Raw genomic sequence first — 26,362 nt, forward strand, 5'->3', positions numbered from 1 at the left:
CAGCTCCAGGTCCCTGCAGGCAGGGCTCTGCTACCCTGGGCTCAAATACGCGCAGTGAGGTTTGCTTCACACTTTGTACACAGGGGGAGAATGGCAATCCCAGAGTAACTGGGGTTTTGGGTGTTTCAGGGTTGTTTTTTGCCAAGCCCATCCTGACAAATGAAACCAGAGCGCCTCTGCCATAAAATCCAGCCTCCCGGTAGGTCTTTGGACATGCAAGATGCAAATGGGCAGCAGCTGATGGAGGGCAGAGCTGAAGTTGTTTGTGCTTCCTTAATTGAGTAGATACTTGATTTAATGGGCTACCAGTGTGGTTTAAATGGGTATTCATGTTTCTTGAATCCTCTGGGATTTGGGGTGCACAGAGGGTATATCCCTTACACAGGTCGCCCCGAGGTTTTCCCGTTAAGTAACCAAAAGACATTTACAGCCAGTGCTTAACGTTCCCAAAGTAGCTTGTCTGGGAATAGCCTTTTAATAGGGTCTGGAGGAGCCCTGCTGACAGTTTGATGGCTTAATGGGGCTCTGAAGGATGGCCGGGGAGCTGGGGCAGCTGCACGGGGTTGCTAGCAGAGCCAGGAACCGCTTAGCAGAGCACAGCTGGGACAGGGCTTGGGGCCAGTCCTGCCCTCACCAGGCAGCTGCCTGGCCCAGAGCAGTCCCCAGTAGAGCCTCACCTCACCCATATGGGTTTATACAGCTGTAGGCTCTGGCACTGGTGGTTTTTTTCCCGACAGGCTAAGCAGTCAGCTTCACCTGCATCCCAGCTGGAATGAGATGTCATTTACCAAGGCCACGCAGAGTCCAAAAAACTTTTCCTGAGCTTTGAATATAGATACAGGCAGCTGTCACAGCCAGAACAGAGACTAACTCTCAAAATGAAAAATCTTTCCTTCATGGCTCTCGGGTTTGAAAAATGGAAGCAGCATGTTGGCTTCAATTACTCTGCAGCAGCTCCCAGAAATTTCAATATACGTGATACTCTGGCACACCAGCTTGATGCCAGCCTAACTCAATCGCCATCAAGTAGAGTAACTCCTGATTTACCACACCGCAAGCAGAAAATTGAGCCGGGACCGCTCTCAACACGGGGCAGAGAGGAGGAACACTGCTGGGCTGGCTCCCCGGGAGGCATGATGCTCTCTGGGGTGCAATGAGGGGCTGTCCCTGGGGGTGGGGGGGTCACCTGTGGGGTGTGGTGGGAGCCACTTCCTCTTAATCCGTTGCTGAGGGGCAAGCTGCTCCCTGCAAACAAGGCACAGGGCACAGCTCTGGCCTGAGGACAGCCCTGACCCAGGGGAAGAGAGGAACCAAGAAGCTACCCGCTGCGCAGAGAGACATGGCAGTGAAGGAGGGGGGGGGTCGGAGACACACACATCCCCAGTTCTCTCCCACCTCCCCTCCCTCCCGCGCTTGGCAATGAAAGACAAATAAAAGACAAGCCCAAGAGGACTATAGGCTAAATTGTAATTGGAGCAATATGGTCCGATTATAAAGTTATGTGCCAACCCGCATTAAATGGCAGCATCTGCTGGAATTATTGGAGATGCCTCATCGCCTATTAAAAGTGCTGGGTTTTCCTGGAGGAGAAGCCAGGCAGGCGGCAGCGGTGCTGGAGAGCCTGTGCCGGAGCCAGGAGGGCTCAGATGGAGCAGGGCTGAGGCGGCTGCTGTGTCGAAATCTCCTCCAGGCCCTGTGGGAGAGGTTTTTGGGGGATGCTCTCAAGAAAGCCACCTTCTATCCCCAGCCAAATTGCTTGTTTCTGTTTATCAGGTCAAACTGCATACACCTCCGGAACAACATGCACGTGAATGCGCCAACGTGTGTGTGCACACAGCTGCACGCATGCATAGCTTGCATCCTTCCTGCACCCCAAGGTGCTCGGGATGGGGTAGGATTTACATGCTCTCAATTGCTTTTAGCTGGTTTCCAGTTACCACCCTGATTAAACCTCTGTGGCCACTCCCTCGCTGCCCCTAGAGTCCCGACCAGTGCCGGGAACTGAAACCCCCAGCCCTGTTTCAGAGCCGGTTGGGCAACCCCTTGGTGCGATTGCTTCTGCTCACACTCTGGTGTGAGGACATCTGTGCATCTCTGTGACGGGATTGCCTACAGCATCGTCTGTGCCGGTGCCCCTGGGCATGACGAGCAAGGGAATGAGCAAATCAGTAGCAACAGCTTTGACCTGCAGCACCTGTCCTCTGCAGAGGATGTCTCTGGGCATTTTGCATGAAGCTCCCAGTAACATGCTCTCGCTGAGCTAACTGGGCGAAGAGTGTACCCCTGTGATTTGGGCATGAGGGAAGACACCTTTGAGCTGTTCCTCCACTGAGAGCTGAGCTCCTCTGCCCCACCATCAGCGATGGAGAGGAGAGGGGAGCTTCCCTGCAGGACCAGCCCTTTGGCAGCACCTCTCGCACCTGTCTGGCCCTGGAAGAGCAGGCAATGCTTTCTGCTATGAGGTGCACCAGACTGCTGGCATTAACCTGGGTGGGAAATTGTCTCTGCCGTCACCCCCGCCTTGGGCACTGCCTCTGCTGCTTGCAGACCTGCTGGGGATTCTGGTGCCTCCTTGTTAGCCCCCTCTGCCCGGCCTCACGGCAAAGCAGAGCTGCAGGTGGGGTTGGGGAGGGGGTTAGCTTCAGCCCAGCTCCTGTAGGAGCAGCCCAGGCAAGCCCTTATTTCTGGTTACTCACAAGCAGGAGGGCTAAAGGGAGGGGCCTGGGGGCTCAGCGAGGGGCCCGGTGTGCTGCTGTGTCCTGCCTGGCACAGGCTGCTGCCCACTGCCCAGCCAGCTGGCACCAGAGGAACGTGGAAAGTGCAAAGCTGGGCTCCCCCAAACCCCGAAATACCTGTGCTGCCTGGCTCAAGACCCCTCACATCCCAGCGCTACGAGGTGGTCATTCATTACCCCGGCTGAGAGCGTGTTTTGCCCTCCCTGGACCGCTGCCGCACTCGGCACGCGGCGCTGGAGCTGCTCCCGAGCCTTTTAGCTCCTGGCGCCACGCGCAGCCCATGCATTATTTACTGTGTGCCTTCCCAGCACAGCTCTGCACACCGAATTATTCATTTCCCTCGTGGGCTTTTTCCATGGCTCTCTGATCAGAGTTTCTTAGTTCTTTATAAACACTAATGAATTTATTTCCTGATACCCTTATGAGGGAGATGGGGTATTTTATCTTCTTTATACACAGCGAATTTGAGCATATATTCGGGGACTTCAAAGCCACGTAGGCACCCCGGGAGGCCAGAAGTGCTGGTTTGCCATGGACCGGTCGTGTTCAGCACTTGGTGTGTTCAGTGCACCCTACAGCGGCTGTGAGCGCTCAGCCAGCTCTCGGTGTCCTAGCAGGAGGGCGGATGATGCCCACCCCAGTGCTGGCCCCCATGCTGGTGGTCCCCACTCAGCCTTCATCCCAGCAGCACCTTCCTCCCAGGGGACCCAACTTCCTTCCTGTATTTAGCATTCATTTGACTGCTTGGCTCTGCAAACAGATGGGTACAATATCATGTGTGGGGACTCCACCATGGGGACCGCTGCGTGTGCACTCGGGGAAGCCCATCTGCCTTAATGCTGCAGAAGAGGGTGCAGCTTTGCACGGCAACCAGGTCTATAATGGCTCCCCAAGTGCGTGTCCAGCTAGAGATTCTGCTGGGAGGTGGCCGAGCCTGTTCTTAAAGCACCTCCTGTGTTGATCAATGAGGGTCACCAGGCAGTGCACACAAGCAATTTCTTAAACCAAATGTAACCAGATGAAGCATAAAACCATCTCAGCAGCTTCATCCACCACGGGATTTGTTCCTCAGGACAAGTCAGGGAGAAACCGGACAGGTTATTTGCCTGGGACCTGCTGTCCCCAACATAGGCATTAAGCTCAGGTCTGTCCATAGCTGTAACCGCGACCCTGGGCTCGCCCATGGCCACACCGGGAACCACCCAGGGCGCAGGAGCATCCCATCCTTGCCTGGTCCCTGTTCCCATTTGCTGCTGGTGGCATTCCTTGGTAAGTTTTCTTCCCCTCTTCTCTGCTTTCTGAATTGCACCAGGGGCCACAGACCTTATTTGCTTCTCCGTTGGACCTCTTTCCCTGGTGCTGTGCCCTCCAGCACTCCTGGTGCCCCCAGGCTCCTTGCCTTTCCCAGCTGTCCATTTTCCCTTGCTTGTTAGGTGGCCTCACACTGTGCTGACTCAGCATCTTTTTGCCGCATTCGGTTCTTGTTTGCTTCCTTGTGCATGTCCCTCTGCTCGGCTCTCTGCTAGACCCCTTTCTTTTAGATTTTCCGTCCTGCTAAGCCCCAACTGACTTGACCAGGAGCGTGGAGCGAAGCAGTGTGTACTGGAGCAGGAGGTGTCAGGTCAGCACCATTTTTAGCTTGGGGAGGATTTATTAACTGAGGGGTGATGCTTACGATAGCTGGGAACCAGCTCGGGGCTGGGAGTGCTGAACCTTGCTCGTGCAGTGCTGAGCTGCGCTAATAAGCCCAAGTGACAGGCAAGGTCACCTCTGAGCTTAAACTAATTAGCCCAGCTGGGCTGTGCTGCGGGAGTGTCAGCCTCCAGGGTGCCTGGTGGTGCCCAGGAGGGAGCTATGGCCTCCACAGGGCTGAGCCGGACTGAGGTGTCAGCAGCCGAGATCCTTCTCTGCAGGAAGAGGTGGCCAATGCTGCATCCCCCGAACCAGAGGAACCCTCCTGAGAAGCAGCAAACACCCATTTCCAGCCTGTTCTCGTCAGGAATATGAATGCATCTCTGCCACTACACATAGGTATGGGTGCTACCACAACACACAGGGACAGATTCAGCTCCTCTGCAGGAGCCTCCTGCACGTGATGGGTGACTTACCCCTCTTCCCCATGTGCCTGGGGTACGAGCCTGCCCAGCGACATGGCAGCTGGGTCCCTCACCAGCATTACTGAGCATTTTAGTAGGGCCTATAGCGATAGGACAAGGGGTAATGGTTTTAAGCTAAAAGAAGGTAGATTCACACTACATATAAGGAAGAAATTTCTTTGATGAGGGTGGTGAAACACTGAAACAGATTGCCCAGAGAGGCTGTAGGTGCCCCATCCCTGGAAACATTCAAGGTCAAGTTGGACGAGGCTCTGAGCAACCTGATCTAGTTGCAGATGTCCCTGCTCATTGCAGGGGGATTGAACAAGATGACCTTTAAAGGTCCCTTTCCAACTCAACCCATTCTATGATTCTATACTGAGCCTTCAGCATGCCAAACAAAACCAGATACATCCAGCAGTGTGTGGAGGAGATCCGGCCGTGTGTGTGCCCACTGACATGAGGGATGGGGAACAAACCTTGTACTGTTCAAGGCAAGAGTCTGAGCATCCTCCCCTCCATCCTCCCATCTCCCCATAAAATGGAAACAAACATCCTTCTCCTTTCTGAAGCTGTACCCACCAGCGCCTGGGCTCTAGGTGAGCTCTGGGCCAGCCTGCGGCTGAACTGTCTCAGTGTCACGCCATGCACAGCTGTTCTGCCAGCAGCGCGCCTCTGATGCTTTGTAGCTCCAGCACCCACCTTCCCTCTCTCAGCAAAGCTGCCTGTGAGACGTTGCTCTCATTAGAGCAGACACCCGTACAGATAGCCATGACAAGCAGCAATTATTGCACTGACAAAATAAAAGTTTTGAGTTGTTTTGCAAATATTTTTGAAGCCCCGATACAGCAGCAGAAGTAGGCGTAATTACACATAAAAATGTATCTCCTTTATAGTCTTTTAATTATCTACTCAGGTGAACCATAATTTGAGGGGAAAAGCTTTAAATCTGTTCATTTCTAATAATAAAAAGTGAGGTGGGAGAGTGTTATTTTAATGTAATTAAGAGAAGATACAGCTGGATGGATGGGCTAGAGAGCAGGAATCTGTGCTGTGCTCTGGAGACCTTGGGCTCTGCTCCCTCCTCTATGACCACCCATGCCTTTCCTCCTTGCTGGGCAGTATGCTAACACCATGGTAGCAATATGTTTCTATTCACATGTGGTGTCGATACTATTACGTGCCAATACTAACTAGTCTTCTCATCAGCCTTCCCAAGCCCAGCTTTGCCAGGACTGTCCCTATAAAGCCTGGGACTGTCCCTGTAAAGCCTGGGACCGTTGGGGGACCACCCCTAAGACTTACCTGCTCTTCTAAACCATTCTCCAGCCACGTGTCAGCCCAGCCTCTGGAGGCCAACCTGGGATTGAAAGTTGTACTGGGGGAAGGGGATGGGGGAGGACAAGCCAGCTCACAGGGCAGTGTCTGCCAGGGGTTGAAATCCTGTAGGAAATCTTGGGATCAGGTGGGTTGGGAAGTGGTTAGCACTAGTGATGCTCAACCTGCCTGACAGATGGTCTCTGTGACTCCATCTTCTTTCTTCCCATTCTGTGTTTATTTTGCTCACCAGGTTCACCTTGTGTTTCAAACTGAGATTCCCTTGGGGAGCAGGCAGACTGGCTACCTCCCAGGACTTGGGACTCCTTGCTGGGGACCAAGGTGCCCACACCAGTGGTGTCAACTACTTTGCTCCAAGCCAAGTCCTGCATTAAATCTACTTCCAGGGCTCTAGCTTCTGCGGAGCATAGGCTTACCTAAGACACTAACTACTAATTGTTTCCTTCCTCCTCTGCCACTTCAATTTCTGAGCTGCTGTCAGGTGAGGCACCTTTTAAAATAAGTTATTTCCATCCAGTCTGCTGTAATGCATAGCTTTCCAAGAGAGGATTGAGTGCTGAACTTTATTTTTCTTATAATGGCTCCTCGGAGCCCCAGATAAGATCAAAACCTGGCTCTTTTGGGCTGCGTTCTCCACAAGTGTGGTACGTGTCCTGCAGAGCCCATAAGAAGAATAGATGATCCATCTTCTGGGGAGGAAAGCTAAGGCACAAGGGGATAAGTTGACTTTTTCAGGAGTTTGAAGGCAGTCTGGCCCAGAGATGCCGCAGGTGCTCACATTAACGCCCGCAGCTCCCTGTGTTTGCATCTCCCAGGGACCCAGCTAGCAAAGAGAGAAAGCCAGGCTGTTTTTAGCGGTGCACATGCTTTCCCAGAAAGACAGAAGGCCTTGCTGCCTATCTGTGCCACTCCTGTTATCATGAATGTCAAACACTTTACAAACAGAGGTATTAAATGTCAGATCCTGTCCCTTACAAGACCTGCTTGTAATTTGAATGCTCAGACATGCTTGGTGGTCATCTCATTCCCGTTGCTTTCCTCTGATAAGCGGTGTCCTTTGTACTAGGTGTTTTGACGTGAGACCACAGAGCAGTGCTCTTTACACTGCTCTGGACCTTCATCCTGACATCTTCATCCTCCCTCCCTGATATTTGAAAATACTTAGGATCAGATCTCCACCTGGCCCTCTGCTTTAAGAATGGTAGCGTGCATTTTGGGTGAGGTGTTCAGATCCTGGTGACTCTGCTATCTCCCTGTGCTGGTCCCTTTAATCACCAGACCCAAGCCTTTCCTGGCAGCTGTGTCCAATTGAGAGCTCTTCTCCTCAAAAGCTCCAGGCTCCAGCCTAGGCACTGTTGTTTCAGGGTTGCTTGTGTGGTTTTGCTCTTGCTTTTTGCTTGGGTAAGTGAGATGAGGTGTGTTGTATCCATCTCTCGCATCTCATGCTGCAAACTAACTTATGGCTTCTCACTTTTTTTTTTTTTCTTTCTCCTATCAATTCTCTGTATTTGTTGTTGTTATTTTGGATAACAACACTGCTCAGGGTGGCCCAGCAGTGGTCCGGTTTGTGCCTTTAGGGCTATAACAAGGCTTCCTCATTCCTATATTATTGCTTTCCCCTTGGTGTACACCTGGGTGCTGTGCTAGTCCCTTTCCCATGCCTGACAGTGAGGACAGCTCCCTGGCTGCCAGCTTTCTGGTTGTTTGTCCTTGATGTAAAAGCTTTCTCCTAGGAATGAAGAATGTGCCAACTCCAAGCGCATGGGTGACATAAAATGCTTAAGGTATATTCCATTTGAGACGGGGGTTTCTCGTTTGTACTGTGGCATTGACACAGTAAAATAATACATAAACCACACATAATGCCCCAAAATTTGGAACTTGCTGCATGCTCAGTGCAGGCTAACAAGATGCATTTTAATAATTACGAATGAACCCGTGGCCAAAAAAGCTGTTACTGAGCACACCTGTAATGAATGCTGATGTTGCCATTCCCCACAGAATGCTGATAATCACATTTGCTAGTGCATTAGAGCTGATTTAGGGGTAAACAATAGCTTCCATCTGAATTTGTTTTACAACCTATTGACTGTAGCAGGTAGCTTTTTCTATTACTGAAATATTTGTAAATATTTTACCAGGCCTTCACACTGCAGTTGTGGTTTGGGTTTTTTTAAATTTTATTTATTGTGAATTGACAACAATTGTGTTCACCCTCCATATAACCCAAGCAGCTCATGGTTGTTCCCCCCCCTCCATCTTTTGTTAGAATAATTGTTCTTCCCACAGTGACTGCCGCATGGTTTGTAAGCTTATTTCAGGCTCAGCTGTGGGGATTAGTGATAACGCTGCCTATTGTACGAAGGTTCATATTATTTAAAATTGGAACTAGAACAAAGGGAATTCAATTCCAGTTCCTTGCTGTATGGGTAAAATAGCATTTACTGACACTGTCCAGGAAATGCAAGGTATGAGCTGAGTTTCTGCCTTTCTTAAGGCCAGTGAAGGGAGTTAAATATGGCTGGGCAGCTTTTATTCAGCATCAGAGCTTGGGCAGGAGGGGAGAATGGCTTTTCCTTGGGTTGCCTGTTTCCTGATGGTTGTTATTAATGCCCCGTTAAGCACTGCTGTTGACCTGTAGATCTCCAAGTAGCTGGTGCAGCAGGAAGGGGACATGGTGTTGCAGTGGAAATGCTCAGGTTTTAATTTCTCTTTCCAGCTTGCTAAAAACTTCTAGTACAGTAGGGTCTTGGGGGCATTTCAAGAGGTCCACACCATCAGCTAAGAGCGGGGCCAGGGCTGCTCCCAGCTCCGGTGGTCACAGCTGCCTTCACGTACATTACCCTGCTCTAGCTGGGCTTCTGCTAAGCTGAAGGCAGGGAGCCTGGGCTGGCAGCCCCTTCCCCTTTCTGCATGGCCAGTAATGCCAGCCCAGGTCTCTAGCAGATAGCCTATAAACCAGGCTAATGCCAGGAATGCTTGCAAGGACATGTTAGACGGAGTTTGTGTCCTCCTCTTGGTGCACATAGAGCTGGTGTCCTTGGGCATCGGGTGCTTCTCAGGAGGCTTCTCCTGGCCTGGTTAGAGCTGAGGAGCTTGTGGCAGGGCTGCGTGGTTGTCCCATCCTTTGTGGTGGGGAAGGCTGAGAGTGTGAGGATGTCCCAGGCTGGCATGACAGCAGTGCTGGCCCCTCTCGGACCTCTCCCTTGGGATTATGCAACTTTCTATCCCTGGCAATTCATGTCTTTGCTCTTTAGATTTCATTTTTACTTGGGATTCAAGGGACGAAGGAAAGATGTTGCTGTCTCTCCTTCCATGGAGCTTCCACAGCCATTAAGGTTCTTACTATAATATTTTTGTTAGCAATGTTCAACCCTCTGCTCAGCTCTCCCTCTACCCCGTTCCCGACCCACCCAGGGTGGCATCAAAGTCCTGCACTCCATACGTCCTGCATGGTGATGCTGAATTCTCCTTCAGGCTGGGAGATGCCCAGTGTGACCTGCCCTGGCCACTGCTGGTCCATAGCCTGCCCATCATCCTCCTCTCCTACCCCAGCAGCAAAAGGAGCAGAGATCGTGGAGGGGGGGCTGTAAGCACGGGGGGTGGTGAGAACCTCCAGATACACAAAAGCTGGAGGAACCACCAGCAGCTGTAACCCTGGCAACTGTGTCTCAGTATTTGAATGTAATTATACCTCAAACGTGATAAACACTCTGAAGGACTCCTTATGCGGAGATCATACTAAACAAGTCTTTGAAATTGCCCTCATCAAATATTGATAGAGGGAGAGTTTAAAAAAAAAAAAAAAAGAAGGGAAAGAGAGGGAGAAAAGGTGAATTCTTGCTCTTGCCCATGGGCTGCAGGTTAATGAGGATCTGTTGGTTTATCACTACGGTGCAAGCCCCACCAAGAGCTCTGGCACACAGCAAAATTAAAAGTGGGGGTGGGGGGGGATAAGAGAAATAAAACCATCAGGTGAGGCAGCCGTATCGATTGGCATTTTGCTTTATGTTTGGCATGCAGGAAAGTGATCCCTGTAAACACCATTTATCTTGCCCAGCCAAGGCAGTGAAGGTTTAATTGCTGCAGGGGGGGAGTGGGTGGAGGGGAAGGGGCGTTTCTGAGGATCCGTCAGGGTGGAAGGTGTGTTGGTCAGCAGAGCACTGAAGACAGGGATCTCCTCCCACCTGTGGGTTTGGAGTCTGCGGGCAGAGTGTTTTCCGTAGGGAGCGCAGGTTGCGGTCCCGGGTTGTTCCCAGTGCCCATGGAGCAGGAGGCATCCCACCCCCGGGAGCAGTGGTGCTGGCTCGGTGCCGTAGCCATGCTGTGCCGGGATGCTCCAGCACTTGTTGCTCGTTGCTGGCACTCATCTCCTGCCAGCACCCTCTGTCCTTGGAAGAAGTTCACCAGGGACCTTCCCTGGCTCTGGTATTGTGCAAAGGGAGGGAGCTGGACTGCACTGCTCTATTTTCACTCTCTCATTAAGCCTGGTAGGTGTGAGAGGTGTACTTCTTGGGAACAACAGCGTGAGCTGTGTTGGGACTGGCTGTTGAGCTCAGCAGATGCCCTGCCAAATGCTTAGAGGAGGTTTGGTGAACAGAGCAGCTTCTTGTCTCTTGAGTGATCTCCCAACAATGTGTGGGACCGGGAACAAAACGGGTGAAGAACCACCCTGCACAGAAAAAGGGAGCAGCTAAAACTTCATCAGAACAGAGGCTCTGGAGAAGTGGAGGAGGAGGAGAGGAGAGGAGAGGTAAACAGCTCTTCACTCTGGCTCTGCAGGCAGTGAGTGTCAGGAGAAAGAAGGCTGGAGAGAGCTAACTTTGCTGAATTGCTGGTTGTGAGGTACTTACTGCTTTTATGAGTTTGCATTTAACTCAGAGAAGAGGCAAACATCCAAGCATGTGGGTGCCCTTGCTGCAGTTTTGGTTGTTGTGAGTGTCGATTGCTTGACCATAGCTAACTGCCACCTGGATGGATAGAGACCTGGGAGGTAAAGGCATGTTTACCCTGTGTGCTGGGGTGGTATGGCAGTGGTGCTGATGCCCTGTGTTGCTTTCACATGACTGTAGGTTTTATCCCTTAGTAAGTGTTTGCAGAGCAAACTTGAGCAACAGAAAAAGAGGCAGCAGCTGACATCTCGATGGGATCCATCAGCAGAGCAGTGGCCAGCGTTGTGGCCAGGGATAACTGGGAGTGCAGCCAGAGAGGAAACGGGATGCTTCAGCATTTTAGTATGAACGATGGAAGCATGATGGGGTCACCAGCTCGGTGGACAGCCATATATCCCTGGTGGCCCAGTGACGCCCCCCCTCTCCCCCAGACCATCACTGTTTCTGGCAGGCCTGGCTGAACCTGCACTTAAAACTGTCTCTTAAAACTCTCAGAAGGGACCTGGCAAACATCTCCGGAGCAAGAAGAAATCCACTTTTCAGCTCCAGCACCCAGATCTGCAAAGTCAGTCTGATGCCAAGATATGCGCCAGGATAGATGAAGGTTTTACAGCCTGTGACCAGATAGGAGTGGCACGCAGTTGAGACCCATACTATGTGCCCATTAGTCTTGATGTCCCTAGCTCTGTGCCAGGGCAAACATGCAACCAGTTCTGTTTGCTGGAAACAGCAGGCAAAGCTATGACGCACAAACACTGGAGCCTTATCAAGCACTGCTGGCTATTTTATGGGCTGCTTATAAACAGTTGGAAACCTCTGTAATGCCAGTGCTGAGTATTACTTACTGTTGATGTAGCTGGGAGAAGAAATAAGGGGGAACTGCATCTCTAAAGGATTTTGCCTGGGTTGTTGGGGTTGCTGATACAACGCAGAGGGTGGCTTTATGCAGCACAAGTCAGCTGCGACTCGGGCTTGGAAAGCAGTAGATCTGTTAGACTCCTTGGTGCTGGGAGATGGTTGCTGAACAGCATGTAGTGTGTCAGAGGGAAAGAGCTGCAGGTTGTCTTCTGAAAAGTATTTTACAAATGATTTAAAGAAAACTGCACTAAACCGATGGCTACTCTGCTTCCTGCAGAGCTGCTGTCTGAAGTAGTTCCCCATCCAAGAACAGACTAGGGTGGATCCTGTACAGTGTGCCATGGTGACCACTTGCTGTTAGCTGGATCAGTGAAGCGGGGTCTGGGCAACATTTTGTATTGGAAGCCTTTGAGGAGGGATCCAGATGGTGTCTGCATCTCTTGTTTATCGGGGTAAAAATAAAGAAATAAAAATAATAATAGAAAAAAAACCCCTCAGTCTTTCCTTCTGACTGAAAATTACCATGAATTCCTCTTTTTGGAGCCTTTGGAAGGGATTAAGGAAGCTGGGTTCCTATGCAGCACCCCTGCAAAATGCTCCTGCTGTCGGCAGAAGATGTCAAAGGCTGTGCAGTTCCTTTTGAAGGGAAAGTCACTGCATCATGGAGCTGTGAGGGGTGCAAGTGGGAGAATAGGTGTGGACAAACATCACCCAGGGTGTGTGCAAGGAGGAAATATCCACTGAGGTTAAAAACAATGCTTTGACCTTTTGGAGGAGCTGTCTGTGTGAGGTGGCCGGGGTGCAGTAAATCATTTAACAGAACAGCTGAATTCTTGGGCTGAGCTGGGCAGAGTATCCCTGCAGAGGAGCTGCTTCTCCCAAGAAGGCTCCCAGAGTTCATGCTTAGAAGGTTCCTTTAAAGGTTAAATCTCACTGGCAGCATCTGGAAGGAAACCTGGAGTGCTCAGACGGAATTTGACCCACTACAAAGGATCTTCACGCTTGTGGATTTTTTGGTCTTTGTTTTTTAAATGTTAAAATTTGCTCTTATTCATTTCTTAAGGGGAAAAAAAACCCAAAACCCAACCCTCCAAGCTTGCCTCCCAGTGCAGGGGCACAAAGAGAGAGCCGTTCCCGGAGTCAGTAGCAGGGTAGACTGCGCTTCCTCCTGCTCCAAGGTGGCAGAATAAAGAGCTCCTGCAGTCATCTCTTTTCTAAGAGTTGCATTGTTAAAACCTTCCTTAGGGAAATCCAGGGAGCGTAATTGCTCCGGTCTGACTCTGCCCGCTGAGCCGCTTGAATTAAGTGGGTGTTTTGGCATCCTGAGCAGAGCCTTGTGGGAAGTGACCTTCGCCTTCCGCCGCTGCACTCTGCAACCTGCCGCTAATTAGGATGGAGAGAGCCCTCCTTTGTTTTCGAATACTAGTTTACCTCCGTCTTCGCTTTCTGCCGGGAGCTGCCCAGTGTGACTCGGTGCATAATGAACGGGGCACAGCAGATGGTAGTGCTCCAGTGCCGCGAAACACCACTTTTAACACCGCGAAGCTGAGCAGGAGGGAGAGGCCGGGCTTTGAGCTGCTTGCCGAGCCTATTCACAGCAAAGCCTCTCATTAGCCAGAGTTGGAATTAACATCTAAAATGATGCTTAAAAAAAAAAAAAAAAAAAATTACACGGCTGCTTTCATTCAGTATTTGCAAACTTGGGAGGCCAGAATGAGGAGGTGCTTTAGCAGCGTCAATGCAAGGGGCATTGCTGAAGTCTGTGGAGATGTGCAGGGTTTGGGGCAGGTGTCAGGCTGGTCCACAGCCCCTTGAAAGATACAGGCTTTGCCTGCTTTTGGGACCATTTACTCAGGTCATCTCTCCTCTGTAATGGTCTGAGGATTGCCTTGGCTCCAGGCACTGGTAAAAGGGTGATGAGGAATTTCTGCCTTTTGGTAAGCCCCTTATTTCCACCCTAAAAAAAGGGGGACAAAGATGATTAAGTTTTCAAAGATGGAACTTGGCACCTCCCCTGCAGGAGAAACTGGAATATGGGGCACTTAGAGGTTTTAAGCCAAATTTGCTCTTAAAGAGGATTAGTTAAACTGGGTTAAATTTCTATGTGAATGCGCCCGTTCAAATGTAATCTGGTTTATCGTAATTTGCTTTGGAAATGAGTTTGGTAAACCCAATTAATGTCATTTCAATTCTGAACAAGAGCACCCTGTAGGAATTTGCTAACTTTGAAGTAATCCACTTTAAATTCACACCTTCAACTAATACGTTCAAACTTTACCTAGTGTTCCTTGTGAGGTAGCGGTTAGCCACATCTGGTGACAAGCAAACGTGCCCATAAGGAACCCGATAGATTTATTGGGATACGCTAAAGACCTCTGCCCGTGCTCTAGAAATACTTAGACCCCAATTCTTCTGAGACATCTTGGATCCAGGGAGTCCACCCCAAAAAGCATCGGGCATTTGAGTTAGCTGAGCAGCAGGTTGGAGATGGGGGCTCCAGCCAGGTCAGCTCCCAGGAGGACATCTATGCAGTGCAAAAACACAACTTCAGGCAGCGGCTGGAAATCACGTCACAGCCTGCTAGCAGATGTAGCTCACCCTTTGGAGACCTGTGGTCCTGTAGGGCAGGAGCTCAGTGGAGTGGGAGTTTGGAGGCAATGCATGGTGGGCTGAAAAAGCAGCTCCAGACCCCTTGATGGGCAGAGGCCACCCTAAAGCTGCCTGTTGGTGACTGAGGGGGTTGTTCTGATGTGGCCAGCACAGGAGCATCTGAGAAAAGGAGCAGTCAACCTCTCAGCCTTGGCATGTGGTCGCTATTGGGAGCAAGCCTGTGGCAACATCTGCTCCTCCCAAAAGCAGGAGGGTGAACACTTCAGGTTGTAGGCAGGGTGCTGTGGGCTTGCTGTCATGTCCAAAGGCTCCAGACATGCACCTGAGCAAACAGCCGGCATGCTCCATCGAGCAGAGGGCACTTCTGTGCAAAGTGTTGCTCATCAGGCAGATCTGTGCACGCGCCTCTGCTCTTTAGTCTGCTGTGGGATTGCCTCAAAATAGGAACACCTCATAATGCTGGGCAGCAGAAACAGGAGCGGACAGAGCGGAGGGTGTGTTGCCCTGGGATCAGCCAGGGACTAAGAGCATCCTTTGGTGCATACTGTGGCAGGGATCTGGTCCTTCCTGGGCAGGTGGTGTGGCAGCTCTCGGCTGGAGCAAGAGGAACGTGCCCTAACCTGAAGCAACGGGGAGAGCTGGGATGTGTCAGGCAGTCGAGCAGCTAATCAGTGGAGCGTGACATGCTGGAGAAGGAGGTGTAGAGACTGAGTAATTCACCCTGCAGGGACCTTGGGACTGGCATGCCACATCAGCTCAACCTCAGCACTGCCCTCTGGCATGGTGTCGCCGAGGTTTACGTTGTCTTAGGAAGTCGGCTTTGCTGCCATGCTGGCCACAAGCTGGCTGCCTGCCTGCCTTCGGGCAGAGCTGTCTGCATGGAGCAGAGCAGATGCTCTGATGGTGTCTGCATAGAACCGGCTCAAAGCTAACAACCGCAGGAATGACTGCGCTGCTCTGGATTGGAGCCGGCTCTGCGGGAGCTAGGTCAGCTACTTCTGACCTGGTTGGGCAGCCCCCAGCCAGGGGAATCTCCTCGCAGCAGACGGAGAGGTGACCATGCTGCAACCTATGCTGGGTGCTCCTGTCGTTCCGTCTTCGCTAAGTTGTACCCAGGGAGTGAGGGCTGAGTGAGTATTATCTGTCGTGAGCTTTCTAGGAATTGCTGCTGAACCAGGAAAGTGCTTGGCAGAGCAGGGTGTGGGCCTGCCTACCTGCCATCTCCTTTGCTTGTCACCAGTTTTCCTTGTGTCCCTAGATACTGCCGAGAGATATTGAAGCTTGGATAGAAGCGCCGAGTTGGCAACTTTTAATATTGCTGAAACATAATCAGCTTTTGCTTCTACAGCAATTAGCATGTTATTACCCATAATGTTTTGCATGGCAATTTTGTTGTAAACATTTGTACTAATTCACCATAACCTAATTATTTTTATGACATGTAATTATGAAATATTTTTGGAGGAGGAATGGTTTCATTTTCTATTTATACCATTATTTCCTGGAAGTGTCAGATATTTTTAACATCAGGAAATAGCATTTCCCCGCTTCCCCAATTAAACTTTTCTATTTACTGCCTCAACTTGCCTGGATAGAGCAGTAGCTGGGATTCTTTTCTTATGGAGATGTGTGATGGATTCCAGGAGAGACTAATTGAGCTGTAATTTGTGGTAGTGTCATACTTAAATGGAGGAACATAACAGGTGGTTTTCTTCGCTGCTCAGTGGGTAGATGTGATGAGTCCCAGTTACAGCATCTGCCATAATGTCCCTTTCCTAAGTATTTAAGGAAAGACTGATGCAGTGAAGCTGTTGCCTTAGGACCATGTCTTTCAAGAATGCAACCACCCTGACCTCAGAGGCAGGAACTCTTGAGGGAGATGCCGGTGAGTTTTGACATCAGTAACCTATTGCTCAGACCTTGCATCTGGGTTGGCATCCCTGGACCAGAACAACTAAGAGACTCCTCAGCCCACCCTGTCTTCTAGCTTGGTGTGACTCTGTCAGTGTGCTAAAAGGATGGGGATGCAGGGTACCCCAGGGTAGGTGCGGGGGGATGTCAAAGAGCAAGGAGAAACATCTGGGCTTTGGTTCAGGCTCCACAGAAAGATCCTGAACCTAAGCTACAGAGGTATATACAAAATTAGTGCCTGGAGCACAGCAGTGATGAACCCAGCCTTTAGGGAACACTGCAGGATGATGTGAGAGGTGGTTTTGAATCCCTGCAGCCAGGGAAGGAAATTTAGTTTGTCTTACCTGCTCCCTGCACGTATTCTGCTTGCTTGGTTACTGCAGCGGGCAGGGAGCTGCTTGCCCTGCTTCAAAAGGGGGCAGCAGTGATCACGCAGGTGTCTGTTGCATGCGCTCAGCTGACATTTAATGAATTAAGGAAGGCAAGAGGCCTTCCTTAATCTCATTCATGGAGGCACCATATAGAAAATGTTCAGAATTCAGGCTTAATCTTAACAAGTATGAAACTTGGCAGGCTGAAAGGCTTGTATATCTTGCCTGATCTCCAGTCTGGAGAGGTCTCAAAACAGAGACATGTGTAGCACATTGACATCCTAGAAGAATTTCTAAAAAAAATAAATGCATTTTTATATGACTGTATGTCATATAAATGAGATTTATTTCAATGACTGCCATGATAGTTGAAGCAGTAACAAATTCAGTAGTTGCTAGCCCTATGGTTGTATAACCTCTGAATGTTTAACTCCACGCTACATTTATACAGCAACTTTTTGGGTAATATAGTCAATCCTTTGCCCATTTTTATATCTGCTGGTTGGTATACATGCAGCTGTACAGTGTGCTAGCCATGTTGGGCATGGTGAGTGTTGCAAGCAGGCTGCTGTCTCAGAAGTTGCCTAAAATTATCTGTTACTCATGTGTTACTGATGAGGACCGTGGAAACTGGGTTAAGAAAAACTCACTGGCTTTTAAAAGTCATTCTCAATGCTGTATATTAGTGTGAAGTCACACTTCCAGAAAGCCTACAAGTAATCAGAGGTGCAGATCTGAAATGATACAGTGATTTTTGTGACTGCAAGACCTGAGAATTGAAGTGGGCTGTTACGTGAGGAATTTTAGCAGCTCTTTGCCCTCCCTGAATACCAACAGCCTCCCTCAAATTCCCTCAAAAGTGACTTGTCCAACAGCCCTTCTTAAATGAGGTTGCTTTGTTCTTGGGGTTATTCATTGCCTGTGAGAAAAGAGGTGACTTGCAAACTTCTTTCATCTCCAAAATCCAGTGTTACCCTTGATCTTTCTGCAGAAGTAATGAATTGAGATTGTGTAAAGACTATCTTACAACATATCTTGAAAATGAAGTGAACTCTGCACTGAGTTGTGATCCAGCCGAGACTGCTACTGAGGTTTCCCTTAGCAGAAGTTGAATGTTTTGTGCCCAACTATGACTGTGATTTTTTTCTTTTCTTTTTCAGGGATGTCGTGGTTTAAGCCCAGCTGGTAACAAAGCACCATGCAGCCGCTCGCTCGCTTCCCCCCCCCCCCCCCCCCGGCCACGGTGGGATTAGGAGAAAATACAAAGGCAGGCTCGTGGGGCGCGATAAGGACAGGGAGGCATCACTCGCCACTTATGGTCACGGGCAAAAGACAGGCTCAGCTTGGGGAAGAAGCAAAATCAATTTAATTTACCACCAATCAAATAAAACCGAGGATATTAGGAAGTGCACCCGCCCCTCGGAACACCTTCCCCCCGGCCCTCCCTCCTTCCCGCCTCAGCTCCGCTCCCGGTTCTCTCCGCCTCCTCCCCCCGGCGGCGCAGGGCAGCAGGGGATGGGGGTCGGGGTCAGCTCGCCGCACCGGGTCTCTGCCGCTCCTTCCTCCTCAGGGGGAGGAGGACTCCGCACTCGTCCCCTGCTCCACCGGGGGGTCCGTCCCACGGGAGACGGTCCTCCACGAACTTCTCCAGCGTGAGTCCTCTCCGCGGGCTGCAGTTCCTCACGAACTTCCCTGGCGTGGGTCCTCTCCGCGGGCCGATCTTCAGTCACACGCTGCTCCAGCGCGGGCTTTCCCATGGAGCCCGGCCATCTTCGGGGGCCTCCGCTCCCCCGCTCCCCTCCACGGGCTGGGCGGGGGCAGCCTGCCGTCTCACCACGGCCTGCGGGGGCATCCCCTCCTCCGGCGCCCCTCCTCCGCCTCCTCGCTCACCGACCGCGGTGTCTGCAGAGGGGTTCCTCTCACGTTCCGATCCCCCTACTCCCTGCGGTTCCCCTTCTGAAATCCGCTCTCCCAGAGGCGCTACCGCCGTCACCGACGGGCTCGGCCTGGGCCAGAGGCGGGTCCGGCTTGGAGCCGGGGGAGCTCCGAGCAGCTCCGAGCAGGAGCTGTCCCTGCGGGCCCTCCCCTGCTACCAAAAAAAATGCGCCACACAAACACATAACAGGGGATTATGCATCAACAAGGTTATTCTGTACATCAACAAAAAGCTAAAAATGTGTCCAGACTTGATGTCACATTTGATGCCTATCAACTGAACTCCCCTAAAGGCACCGCCATTAAACATCCTGGCCAGGGATTTTGAGAATGAGTCGGGGATGTCTAGAAGGTCCCAAGTGGCTGGCAATCATTTCCCCATCACACCGATAACATAGGGGCATCACTTTTGTACGTGATGAGTTTTCTGCACCGGATCTGTAAGCAGCTAGCAGGACAAGTGCAGTTGCAATTGATGAAAATGAGTCAGTCCTGTTATTTTATTATGTGTGGGGAATTGTATCTTGCAACTGGGTGGGAGCAAATAGGATATTTCTGTATTTCCAAGGTATCTGGTAAAGATCAGACTGTTTGGCCTAATCTAATACTATGGAGGTCAGGAAATTGGAAATGGCAGTTCATTGCGATGGAGAAGTTTCCTAGCTTATGACTGGAAATAACACAGTCAAGAGGTCTCTGGTATACTTTGATACTCTAGGAGATATTGATTGGGTTGTGTCACTGCTTTGTTTTTTGCAGGAACAGGTAGAATAAAAAAAAAAGAGGCAGAGACAAGGGGCACCTCTTCTATATCAAGAATCTTATGAAAAATCCATCCCTTATCACTGCTGGAGGTCTAATGAAGACTGAGTTAACTGTCTGTAAGACCACATGAGCCAGACCGTATTTGTGAGAATAGCCAGATTAGTATCAGAAAAGCATCCCAAAATATTCCACCTGCTTCGACTTCACTGGCAGAGCACGTTCACCTCTGCCTCTGATGTAACCTGCTGTGCTGCATGCTTTATATATATGTGAAAATAATACTTTATTACATATATTGTTATGTGCCTCGGTAGAGGGAGGGTGAGATGGGCAGCCTGCAACGGGTGATCTCCTTGAAGCATCTGTCTTAGAGTGCTTGTCAAAACAGATTTTAAAATGACTTCTAAAGGTCATGCAAGTGTCAGAGGGTTAGTCTATGGTGTACCCATCTGCGTCAGCATGGCAGTGAAGGAAGCCATGTGCAGAGCTGACAGGTATCTGAATACCCCAAAGCCAAATGTGTGTGATCTCATACCAGCCGTGAATTTCTTTTATTTGCCGTGATTACGCCTGAAATGTGCTTGTGGGTTTTGTAGCACCGGGATGTTGAGAGAGCATCATGGGAACCGACAGATGGGCTCGTTGAGAATTTATGGTGGCCATAAAGACCCGTGGAAATGATTGATTCTGCTTATTGCTCACGCAGATAATGACAGGTTTTAGAATAAAACAGTAACTGATAGCCTCTGAGCTGGGAATTAAATTTCTCCTTCCATGATGTCATCATGATGTCATACTTTATTGCCTATAATTTTAAAATTTGTCTAGGCCCATGGCTGTAATCACTGTGCTGGAGTTCATGTGCGTGACATCACACGTGGTGTCAGCTCTGGTCCCTGATGACAGTGCTCTTCTAATTGTGATTTAAAATGCTTTCCTGTCCTGATGGGGGAAGTTACAGCTTTCTTGGGGCATATCGTGTTCTGGGCCAACTGCTGGGGCTGCTGAGGAGAGAGCGTAATATGGAAGGGTCTTTGAAAGGCAGTGAGTGTAGTTCTCACATGCTGTGTATTCAGAAAAATATGGGTTTTGTGGCCTGCAGGTCACCATCAGGGTGAAAATGATTGTTAGGGGATGAAAGGGTAACTGATGCAGGTAATCCTCGCATCCTTTGCCTCTTCTCTCCCAAAGGAATATTGAACTGATGTTCTCTAAAGACAAATAGGAAGGGGAGGAAATATGGGCCAAGACTCATGCATGGCCAGGTTGGTTGATGGATCTTCATGGTTTTCACCGGAATGTACCTTCTGCTCAAATAAGGAATCCGTGAATAAAGATGACCTCAGGTGATAAGTGATGTACCTCTTAATTCTAATAAGACGTTTTTTCTTCCCTGTCCCAGGGAAGTGTGTCTTGCCTCTTCCAACAAAGGATGAGGAAAGGGAAGATCCCTGGCTCTTAGACCTAAGAAAAGGTGCTCCCAAGGGCAGGTGGAACACAAGCAACGAAGCCAGTCCTGGGCGTAGGCTGCTTGGATTTACTGAATGATTCAGGTTGATATTCGGTTACCATGGCGATAAGCGTGGTTTTTAACCATGATGGATGGATGGTTGGAGGGGGGTACAGCAGGGGGCTGTAATCCTGTGTTCCGAAGGACCATACTTCACAGGAGAGCACACCAGACCCTGTTGTGGTCTGACCATGGCGAGCTGGTGGAGAGCCCGGAGCAGATATTTTGCCAATATACTCCAGTGCTTTTGTTTTGGAGAGGGAAGGCTCCTGGAGCAGGTTTCTTGCTTGATTGCTAGCATTACCATGCCTTTCATGTTTTCTCACCAAGTGCCTGACAGCACACCGTAGTCCTCTTCAGCCCTTTGGACTTCTATCTGTAAACCCCTGTGGTGGTTATTTTTAAGTGGAAGGATTATTTTGACACTTCTGCTACGTCCCATCCTCCCTTCGGCCTCGTCCCAAGCTGGCTGAACTGTATCTGGATTCCCTCGAACAGAAGGGTAGGCACAGGAGCAAAGTCTGTCATATTTTTTTTTTGCAAAGCCTGTGGCAGCAGATTGCAGCATGTTCTGTCAGTTCATTAATTACGAAGGCATTAACTTTCAAGACTAGCAAGCACTGGAAATACCAAGGTTGCTTCTCAGATGTTATAAATAACATATTGGGTAGTTCTGAATTGGTAGAGGTAGCTCAAAAGCTGCCAAGTTTACCTGGTAATACCTGGAGCTCTTCCGTGATGAGGCTCAGAGCACCGTTAATGGAAGAGCCAGTGCTTCACTGGCCAATGCAACTCATGCAGTATGGAGGCAGTAAAGAGTAAATGTGGGTTCTGTGGTCCTGGAACGACAGGTTAAGCTTGGTGTAAGCCTGCTGCCAGCATATAGGAACAATCCTCCAAGATTAAAGTGATATTCTTTTCGGATTGTGGCAGATACATTGTCCCCAAACTGCATCAGGAAACCTTAGGAAGTTGACAGCAATATTCTCACTGATGTTGTGAGCTTAGTCTCTTTGGTGGGTACCAGCCTACTGCAGGAGGAGAAAACCAAATCAAAGACATAGTGGCAGCAGCAGTGACACTGATTTTATTTATTTATTTATTTTTAAAAAACACCCCTGTGGTGCAGCTGGCTACTTACTCCTGCATGCAACAGCACCAGAGAGGAAATTCCTTCTCAGTGCTCACAGGTGATCAACTTACACATTGAAGCATGAAGTTTGATTACCCTTGTAACATTTTATTAGCTTGCATAGCTGCAAATGTTATTAATGCTCATAAAATTATCCAGTCCCTTAAAATGTCTGTTTCACTGGTGTGCGTCTCCATGACTTCCTGGGGTAGTGTATTCCAGAAGTGACTGTGCTGGGTCAAGTCGTATTTTTATTTTATTTCTCTCAAATCTACAGCCTTTCTGTTTCATCAATTACCCCCTGTTTTGCTTTTAAATTAAGGGGCAGGCTAATGTGAAGCAGCAAGCTGGTTTTGATTGCAAACTTTGCTCTTTCGTGGTTTTTATTTTTTTATATACTAGTATATACCTGTATATAATGTATTTATAAGTATGTTTGTGTATGTATCATAGATGCATGCATATACATGCAAGTGTGTGCATCTATATATGTATACACACACATACACACGTGTTTACTCTGTCACTTAAGCACCTTGTTGGGTGGCTTGGGTGCCGGTGGTTTGCTGCAGGGATCACCATCCCCCTTTACGTGCCTGTGAGGGATGCTCTGGGACGCAGAGTAATAACAGGGAAGAAAAATGTTGCTCTGAGCCGTGTGTCAGCAGACTTCAGACACAATGGGGCCTGTGTTTCCAGACAAGCCTTTTTAGCTAATTAGCTTAGTAAAAAAATCTATTTCTCTTCTTAAATTCCCTGCCATCCATCTACCTAATAGAGTCAAGCAGCTATATATTGTGTGTGTGGTATGCAATGCATCATCTATCTTCAGTATTTATCTCATTGTTCCCAGCCTGGTCTCTCTGTCTCTCTGTCCACAGGAGCTGCCAGGTTGCCCATTCTGGCTGCTCCCTTCTGGCAGTGACTGTAATGCAAACGTGCTGGAGATCTCCTTCCCTTCTGGCTTTCCCTTTGCTGTCCCACAGCAGCTCAGCCATGCCCATGTCCTTGCTTGCTCGCTTGTGTTCCTGCAACAAACATGCAGCAAGCGGAGACTCCTGCAGCTGTGTGGTCTGGGTGACCTTCTCGCCCTTCTTTGTGCAACCTGTGTAGGGTCCTGAACTGGCCTCCACCATCACCTCTGGAGCTGGGATGGGTGAGGGATGGAGCTTTGGGGAAATCAGGGAGAGCTGCTTTGGCTTCAGCGTAACTCGGGCAGGAGGATGTGACCCCTGAATTTTGGTTGCATGGACAACTCCTTGTAACCGAGTGGGAACATCTCTTCTGGAAAGGCATCTAAATCTCACTGACCCATATGGCAACAATTTTCACCTAAGGTCTGTTTGTGGACATTTCAAGCTCCAGCCCTCCGGCTGTTGGATTGCAGTTAGCAAGATTAAAGAGCCACTAATATCAGAAATTGTTTTGTGTAGGAATGCATGGATCAGAGTCAAGTTGCTTTTTAACCTTTTTCTTAGGAAACTAAATTGACTGAACTCCTTAAGGTTCTCACCTTAAGGCTGGTTTTTCACACCCTAATTTATTATTGTAGCTATTATCTGAACTCTCTGTTTCTGACACTTCTTTTTGGAAGTGTGAATACAAAAACTGGACACGATGTTCTTGCCAGCACTGGGTAGCAATGTGAAACCCAGCTCCCTTTATACTCCACTGGGCAGAGAAAGTGTGGTTACCCTCAGCTTGATGCTGGAAGCTTGCGTTTAGTCAGATGTCTACCCTAACCTTTGCTCGCTGCCCCAAACGGGGCTCGCTAAACCCTTCTCTACATCCCAGTGAAGTGCATTGTGCTTGGAGACGATGTTGCATGCGTGTGGATTGTCAGGTACTTAGGGATGACAAACGCTTGTTAAATGGTGAGCTGGCTGCTTCTTTCCTGGGCTTGGTTTTTGTTTGCAGCCCTCTAGATGTTTGAGTAGCGTGGAGTCAGCTTCTCTGGCTGGAGGAGAGGTCCTGCTGCATTGAGTGGGTGTTTGTCTTGAATCTTTTTTTTTTTTTCTTTAATCTGTTTACAACTTCACATTTGCTTCCATGAAATTGTTGAACCCCCATTAGTTTACCAAGAAAGCGTATTTCCAACAGATTGGTGACCTGGCCTTGTCTGGAGTTACTGTGCTATTATCCTTTGCGTTTCCTGCAAGTGCTCTCAGCCATTTTCCAATGTGTCACTAAAAACCCTTGAACATTAACAGTGAGCTTCTGTGGTCTGTCCCCTTGTTCGTATATCTTTTTACTGTGTTGCTTGTTTTGATAACAGAAATTAAAGTGCTGGGCAATGATTTCTAAAACTGTTTAAAAACAGAACAAAAACCCCAAGAAAATTCTGGAACAGAATGCCTTTGTTGGCTAGAGTTAAGGTTTGTAAATATTTATTCTTCACAAGCAAAAAATATCAGGCTGTTGTGATAGAAAAATCAGGCAATTCAAATTTAAAGTGACAGTCCCCGCATACGAATTGCAGGCCTGCAGAAATGTCAGTAGGTCAGAACCAACCATTGTATTGGCATGCAAGCTCCTCCGTCATTGAAATTCATGAGAGTGCTTTCTACCCTTTGCTGTAGTTTAAAAAAGAGACACATGTGCATTTGTGTTTCTGTGTTCCTCTTGGTGTATCATCTTGCCAGTGCTTAACCTGTGCTGCAGACAGCTGCTGTCCCAAAGCCTGCCTTGCAGCTGCAAGTCCTCCTGCGTTCACTTGCTGTATGAGTCACCTCTCCCTGGTGCCTCCTCGCAGGGACCAGAGATGCTCCACCTTCCACAACCTGTCCAGTGCAAGTAGTACCCATTGTCCATTAAAAATAAAAAAGCTTCAAAGTCTATATTATCTTAATTAAACACCTTTGCCATAGATCCTCTGCAGTGTGCTTGGTTGTGAAACATGGATGAGAGAAGCTCAATAAAATGAAGTTGTTGGGCAGCACATACTTAACAACTGGTCGACCTACCCTTGTTAGCATGGGTTCTTTGCTTGGCCCCCAAAATGTGGTGGTAGCTCTCTGCTATGGCTCACCACAGTATATTTTAATGTCTACCAGTGGCTTCTGGGAGGTAATTCTGTGCTGTGTGGATGCAAGGGGAAGACCTTGAAAATGTTTTTCTGAAAGGAAAACAATATTCTATAGCAACTGCTTTTGACCGGCCTTCAGAGCATTTAATAAGCAGAGTAAGCCACAGAGGATGTTGTGCCAAGAAGGACTTGGATAAACTGCCTTCTGCTAAGATGCAATGTGAAACCCCACCACACGGCTCTGCTTTCCCACTTGCTCTCGGCGCTGCTTCTCTGGCTGCATTTTGAATCTGGGTGGAACAGTGATCCCAAAATGCCTTCCCTGGCTCCTTCTAAGGGTCAAAGTAGTTAACGGGGTTTGCTGAATGACCAGTGCCGGGGCTCTCTAAACCTCCACGTGACTCCCTGGGTGCAGATGACCGGCATTAAAGGGTAGATTTCCTGAGTGACTCTGCTTGTCTAGACCCTCTGGAAGCAGCATGAGGGAAGGTGTGTTGGCTGCCTGGAAAGGCTGCCAGAGACTTGGCTTTCCAGGAGCTTTGTTTTCCTGCAAAGGAGGGAGGCTACTCTAGCGTTCTTGTGTTTTGCAAAGTCAGGGTCGAAAGCTGGGAGTTGGGCATAGGAAGTTTTTCCTAAAATAAATTAAATAAATAAAATAAAAGTATGGGAAAGAAACTGAAGACATGACAAGGTAGCCTTTGTTCTGCTTTGTATTCTTGCTTAGGAATACTCTGTTCTGCTCTGCATTAATCTCTGGTTTACTGTGCAGCCTTGGTGCTTAGACACCAAATCCTCAAAGGAAGCATGTGTGAAGATATTCATGGAGGTCACTTCACCCTGGATCTTTGGGGCATGATTCACTTTTTGTGAGCAATAATTCATTACCACTGCGGTACCTTGATTTCCCCATCATAGCGGGCGTGCCGCGTTTGGACAGCAGGAAGGAAAGCTGGGAGCTGAACTGAGCAATGACTCCTGCAACCAGAGCAGCTGTGATGAAAGGGCTTCAGCAAGGAGCTGGAAAAATGACAGCCGCGAGGAGCCTGGCGTCTCCTTTAGATGTGACCTTCGTGATCCCAAGTGAAAGGTCATGGGCTGTAGCAGATCCTTTCAAAAATAAGATCTTCACTGAATCTAGCAGCTGAGAATTGGGCACAGGGCCAGCGGAGAGCTCAGCGCAGTCT

The sequence above is a fragment of the Aquila chrysaetos genome, chromosome 10 (assembly GCF_900496995.4).
Source record: "Aquila chrysaetos chrysaetos chromosome 10, bAquChr1.4, whole genome shotgun sequence".
NCBI classification, from domain to species: domain Eukaryota; kingdom Metazoa; phylum Chordata; class Aves; order Accipitriformes; family Accipitridae; genus Aquila; species Aquila chrysaetos.